General features: G+C 47.5%; 1 long non-coding RNA gene across 1 annotated transcript; it reads left to right on the plus strand.

The window, feature by feature from the left end:
• Positions 1-4946: 4946 nt before the first annotated feature.
• On the plus strand, positions 4947-5638 carry LOC135812623 (uncharacterized). The gene is made up of 2 exons (XR_010552879.1): positions 4947-5286; positions 5455-5638. It is a non-coding gene; the product is annotated as an uncharacterized LOC135812623 (long non-coding RNA).
• Positions 5639-6778: the final 1140 nt, after the last annotated feature.

Genomic DNA, 6778 nt, shown 5'->3' on the forward strand with positions numbered 1-6778 from the left:
CAGACCTAGTAACAATATAGCCGTATATTTTCAACCCCGTGAATGACGACAACTCCCAAATACCAACACTTTTCTCATGCCCGATCAAGGGTCGTTCGTTACTGGCAAAGTTAGCTGGATATCATGTCATGTAGTCCTTATTACTTCAGGCAGGGACAATGAAATACCCCCCCCCCACCCCGCCCCTTTCCTGCAGAGGGAACAGTGCTGTGTCCAGGTCCGCATGCAGCATGGAGGTGCTAGTAAGTCACTGGCATTATTTTCTCTTGTGGATCGATGTACAGTGCGTGACAATGCTTCCATAACGTTAGTGGTGGTGGTGGTGGCGGGAGCATACTGCACTGCAGGGCATTACAGCACTGGCATACTATTATTTTCTCTTGCAGACGTGCCGTGCACGACAATGCTTCTATAGTGGTGGTCACGGTGATGGTAGTGGTGGCGGTGTGGTGGTGGTGGCGGTGGTGGTGGCGGTGGTGGTGGTGGTGGTGCTGCTGCTGCTGGTAGTGGTGGCGGCGGTGGTAGTTGCGGTGGTGGGAGCATTCTGCACTGCAGGGCATTAAAGCAAGCTCGATTGTGCATGCATGGTGGCGGTGGGAAAGAGGAGCCAAGGAAAGTGTGTACATATTTTTGTTGAAAGCACGAGAATTCAAAGAAAGCTGGCTGCTTCCTCTATTTCCATGATCGGCCAGCGCCTGCAGCACGAACAGTACATTGTATTACATGTATGTGCATAGACAGACAAATAAACACTAACCTGAGCATGGGTACTGCTTGTATTCGTGGTCAGGAAAGTGAAAGTACGAACGAAGGAGAAGAAGATTGTTGACCATGGCGAACAACTGCATATCCAGAGGGCACACGGCTTGCCAGAATGGGTCGGCTACATCTTCGCTAATTTTCTTTCCTAACAACATTCAGCTTCGAGGTCAAGGACGACGGCATTTTTGGAAAGAAATTTCGAATTTTGGAGAAGAAGCTTGCTTTCGGAAAAATGTTCCTTTCACGCAAGGCAGCATGCCAGGTCAGGCGTGTGAACCAGGTGAACTGTGTCGGCAGATCCACGTTTACGTTCCAGGCCGACAGTTTTTTGACCAAGCCGTGAATTGAGCTCGCTCTGACTCCCCCGGCTACGAAGGAGTAATTTTACAACTCTTCAGGCCAGCTACAGGTCTCTGATGCAGAGCTGCAAGTGACGGATATCGGTCATTTGCAGCCACTACTAAGAGCCTCCTGGTCGTTGCAATCTGATACATAACATACCTCCCCATGCGGCGGTTGACCCGGCAGCCCGACATGGCAGTTGACCCGGCGGCCCGATATGGCAACTGACCCGGCGGTCTGATATGGCGGCTGACCCAGCGGTCTGATATGGCGGCGGCGGCTAACCCAGCGGTTTGATATGACGGGTGACCCAGCGGTCTGATATGGCGGCTATGCGAGCAAATTCAGGGGCGGCGCCCCTTTGCACGTGTTGTGCGCGGCGGCATTGGTCAAGGCAGGGGCAGCGCGCCTCGCCTGGGTGGCGTTATGCCCGGCGCTGCGGCTATGTTTGCAAAACACAGGGCCGCTCCCCTTTGAGCTTTGTATGTTCACAGCTATGTTTGCAAAATTCAGGGGCAGCTCCTCTTGGGGCCTGGTACAGCTATGTTTGCAAAAAGCAGGGGCAACTCCCCTTATTATTATTATTATTATTATTATTAAATAATAATAATAATAAGGGGAGTTGAAAAATTTTATTAAATTTTTAATAGCCCTTCGAGCCTTGTATGTAATCGTTTACAGTGATGCTTGCAGAAAGCAGAGGCAGCTCCCCTTAGTGCGTGGTATGTTTACAGCTATGTTTGCGAAGAAGAAGAAAAGGAAGAATTAAAGGTCTCTTGGAGCTGGGTATGTTTACGGCCACGTTTGCAAAATGCAGGGGTAGCTCCCCTTGGATCTTTAGCTAGTTTACAGCTGTGCGGACAAAATGCAGGGGCAGCACTCCTTGAAACTTTGGATGTTTACCACTATGTTGGCTAAATGCAGGGGCAGTTCCCCTTGGGGCTTTGGATGTTTACAGCCAGGTTTGCAAAATGCAGGGCAGCTCCCTCTGATCTTCCTAGGTTTCCTGCTAGGTATGCAAAACGCAGGGGTAGCTCCCCTTTGGAGCTTTGGATGTTTACAGCTATGCTTCCAAACTGCAGGGGCAGCTCCCCTTGGAGCTTTGGAAGTAATTAGTTGGATGTTTACAGGTATGGTCGCAAAACGCAGGGGCAGCTCGTCTGGGAGCTTTGGATGTTTGCAGCTATGCTTGCAAACTGCAAGGGCAGCTCCCCTTGGAGCTTTGGAAGTTGGATGTTTACAGGTATGGTCGCAAAATGCATTGGCAGCTCCCCTGGGAGCTTTGGATGTTTACAGCTATGTTTGCAAATGCAGGGTCAGCCCCCCCCCCTTGGAGCCTTGGATGCTTACAACTATATTTGCAAAATGCAGGGACGGCTTCCCTTTAAGATTTTGTTGGTTTACAGCTAGGTTTTCAAAACGCAGGGGTAGCTCCCCTGGGAGCATTGGATGTTTATTAGTTTGCTTGCAAAATGCAGGTGCAGCTCCCCTTGGAGCCTTGGAAGTTTACAGCTATGTTTGCAAAATGCAGGGGCAGCTCCCCTTGGAGCATTGGATGTTTACAGCTATGCTTGCAAAATGCAGGGGCATTTCCCCTTGGAGCTTTGTATATTTACAGCTAGGCTTGCAAAATGCAGGGGCAGCTCCCCTTGGAGCTTTGTATATTTACCGCTAGGCTTGCAAAATGCAGGGACATTTCCCCTTGGAGCTTTGTATATTTACAGCTAGGCTTGCAAAACGCAGGGGCAGCTCTCCCTCGGAGCGTGGTTTGTTTGCAGCTGAGATGGGGAGTGCAACCGAAGATCTCCTTTCGAGCTTGCTTGTTCGCATTTGCTTATTAGCACCGTAGCTCGGGCACCCTGCCGGTCCTGACTGGCCTCTAGCGCATACTCCCGGCCCCGGCCACACTTATTGCCTGTTGCAGGATAGGGGCCTCACCACATATTTTTTGGACGATCGGCGGGCGAGAAGCCGTCATCGACCTAAGAGGCAAAATACAGGAATAACTGAGAAACTAATAATTGTATACAACACGACAACCCTTTTCATTAATTTTTATATTCTCAGGACATCATTCTGAACATAATAACTTCTTCCATGGGTCTTCAATCACCACGGAGGGCGAGAATATATCTAAGTCATGCAGTTTACGGGAGGTGCGAGCTGTCATGGATATAGAGGCTGATATTGTGCCAGCGTGAGGGCAGAGACAGAAAGAAGACACTGATTTCTTGAATAACCCACCTACATATAATCGAATCCACAGGGAGCGCTCGTACTTTGATCCATCAGGACGCGAAGAATCTTCAAAGCACTCTCAAACACGGAGTTTTACAGTGGGCAGCCAATTTCACAGCCATTATGAAGACCCTCGACGACTACAGGAGATTTGTAGAGGAAATAACAAGGAGTAAAGAGTGACAACAATCGCTTGAAGAAAAAGCAAAGAAAAACTGCTCTCTCTCCAGTCATTTAGATGCTGTTGCCCTTGACAACTGGTTCCACCCAGAGGACGCGACTTTTGTTTGTCCCCAGTGCTCTCCGTTGCTATGCGTATCGAAGGGGCCGTGACGTCACACTTAACAGCCCCATGGGGCTGTTAAGTGATGACGTCACAGTTCCTTCGATACGCATAACAACGATCCCACTGGGTACAAACAAAAGTAGCGTCGTCTCCACCCACCCAGTTGTCAGTGGCAACATATAGGAATCGTGTACATTTCTCCGTTTCTTCTTTGCTGCTTTCAGTGAGTGTTTTGTTTTCTCTTTGTCTTTGAACTCGACGATGTTGTCGTGCTCATTACCTTACTGAGACGTCTCTTGTGACTGTAGCCAGTGTCACGGAAGATTTTATTGGCGTGACAAGGTAGATCGCCGAGATCGAGCGTGAAAAACGCTCTGCATTAGTAGCTCCTGTAGAATGTTTTCTGAGTTGGCGTATATCATGGTCAACAAAACCAAGGTGCAAGACAGCATGAGAGATCGTGTAAACGATGTGAACTCCAAAAGGTAAGCTCCTGAACAAGTGGAAAGATATGGGTATTTACAAACTCTCTCTTACTTCATCGATTGCCGCTATGCATTGCATTTTGTCTTTACAGATAATCTGGCCAAATTTATTGTAACTAGAGAGTGCAATCGTGCTTGAAGCCCATCCCAATGTCATCACATGGCAGTGGTGACGAGTGTATATCTGGGAGAATTTTCCTCGACTGATACGGAGTGCAGATGGATCGATTATGAGAAATGCGAACACGTGAAGTAAGTAATTAGTTGTGTCGAAGAAATGTGCAATAAAATACTTTGCAAGTAACATTTACTTTACACTCAAACATACACTGTAGATGTACATGTAACATCATGATAATGATTCCATCTTCATTGTCCCGCAGCTGGTACACCATACGCACCGAATACATGGTGTGTGTGTGTGTGTGGGCGCAAGCGCGCGCATGTACATGCACACTCTCATGCGTGGCCGAGTCGGCCAGATGAACAGACCATGCATTTACACGAGGTGTCCGTAATGTCATTGGAACGCTGTACTTTATGACTTTATACCAAAAGAGTATGTCTTGCCCCTGACGAATGGAGTTGTGTCTGTGCTCAGCGGGTATCGGGCTATGACGCAACACTGCAATCAGCGCTGCAATTAAAAGAGCACTGCATAGATTATTTTGACTAACTTCCTTTGCGTTTACTTGGTTGAGCCCGTGCTTTCATTTCTGTGTTCTGACATGATTGGTCTCTGGAAATCATCAGAGTGGATGTCATTTTGCCATATATGTGTGCCTTGTGCGACAGGTTCAAGGCTAGATGCACTTCACATTCGGGGTGCGATCTCAGCGTCTGGGACCTGATGAAGTCTTGGTTGGATGATTATTCAAGCCTGATACCACTCGACACACCAATGTTCATGTCAATGTAATTTTTCAGAGCTGCACTATTTACGTGTTGATGCTTACTTCGGTGTTAGCGTGTTTCCCCCGGATTGTTTCTATCATCATGATCGTGTGTTCTTGGGCTGAGCGAGCACATGCACAAGTGTGCAGCTATAACCCTGTGTATCTTTGGTTACACTTTGTTCTGCAATGCATGTACTTGTAACATTATGTGCTTGCACTGCTTTGTCTGGCCTGCGTATTTCAGGACTATTCAGTGCATTAGACCCAGGTTGGTTTGGTTATTATTATTATTATTATTATTTAAATTTTGAATAGGGCAATCCCCACAGGCCTAAGGCCTTTTTACAGGGTACCCTATGTGATCACGTACAGATTTGCGGAATAGTGAAAGCGAGGAGCAAGAGCGAATGTCAGCTGGAAGAGAATTCCAGCGGTCAGAAGCCAGGTTGCCGGATGATCTCTTGTTGCGTCGCTCTGTGTTTTGTATTCATCAATTTTTGGGCTTGAGAATTGAGCTGTTGTGTGGTTCCCAATATGAAAACATCATGCTGGTGCTCTGTGTTTCGATTATCGACTGTCGGAGCAGTCATGCATTTATTAGCAGAACGGTCAATACTGTAGTCTTTTCACGTGTTAGTCTTTTTTGTGTTTTCGCCGGGGTATTAGCGGTAACGTTGCACACAGAACGGCAGCGTTGCATCACTGGACGACCCTGCCTCTGTATCTGACTTAATTTCCCCAGGAACTGGTGCAGTTACACCAGACAGCCACTTCCTGTAAACACGCAAACAGCAAAAGAAGAGATCCCGCAAATCAGGAAAAACATGATAGAAAATATAAAATAGATCATACAACATTCAATAATCTGGAGTAATTACAGTGAGGCAAACACTTCAAACAGTGCTCTCTCTCTCTCTCTCTCTCTCTCTCTCTCTCTCTCTCTCTCTCTCTCTCTCTCTCTCTCTGTCTCCATCCTTCCAAAAATACCCTATGACAATTCCCTAGAATTATTTTATTTTATATTCTTAGGACATCATTCTGAACATAATAAATTCTTCCATGGGTCTTCAATCACCACGGAGGGCGAAAATATATCTAAGTCATGCAGTTTACGGGAGGTGCGAGCTGTCATGGATATAGAGGCTGATATTGTGCCAGCGTGAGGGCAGAGACAGAAAGAAGACACTGATTTCTTGAACAACTCACCTATATATAATCGAATCCACAAGGAGCGCTCATACTTTGATCCATCAGGACGCGAAACATCTTCAAAGCACTCTCAAACACGGAGGTTTACTGTGGGTAGCCAATTTCACAGCTATCATGAAGGCACTCGACAGGAAAGAACAAGGAGTAAAGAGCTACAACAATCGGTTGAAGAAAAAGCAAAGAAAAACAACTGTCTCTCCAGTCATTTAGATGCTGTTGTCCTTGACATCTGGTTCCATGTAGAGGACGCGACTTTTATTTGTCCCCAGTGCTCTCCGTTGCTATGCGTATCGAAGGGGCCGTGACGTCACACTTAACAGCCCCATTGTGTGAGTACATGAGTGTATATGCAGGAGTCCGCGGTCACGTGAGGGGGGAGTGATAAATGGAAGTAAGTTTCCGGAGGAGGAAGGAGGAAACTGTAGTTATCACCAACCCTCACCGCACCCAGCTCACGCCGCTACGGCGTGCGACCTGAGCTGGGCGCCCTGCCGTGCAGTATGGAACTGTCTTCAAGCCAGTCACGTATTTGGCGGCCCAGTGAACTGTCTACCGGATTC

The sequence above is a fragment of the Sycon ciliatum genome, chromosome 3 (genome assembly GCF_964019385.1).
Source record: "Sycon ciliatum chromosome 3, ocSycCili1.1, whole genome shotgun sequence".
NCBI classification, from domain to species: domain Eukaryota; kingdom Metazoa; phylum Porifera; class Calcarea; order Leucosolenida; family Sycettidae; genus Sycon; species Sycon ciliatum.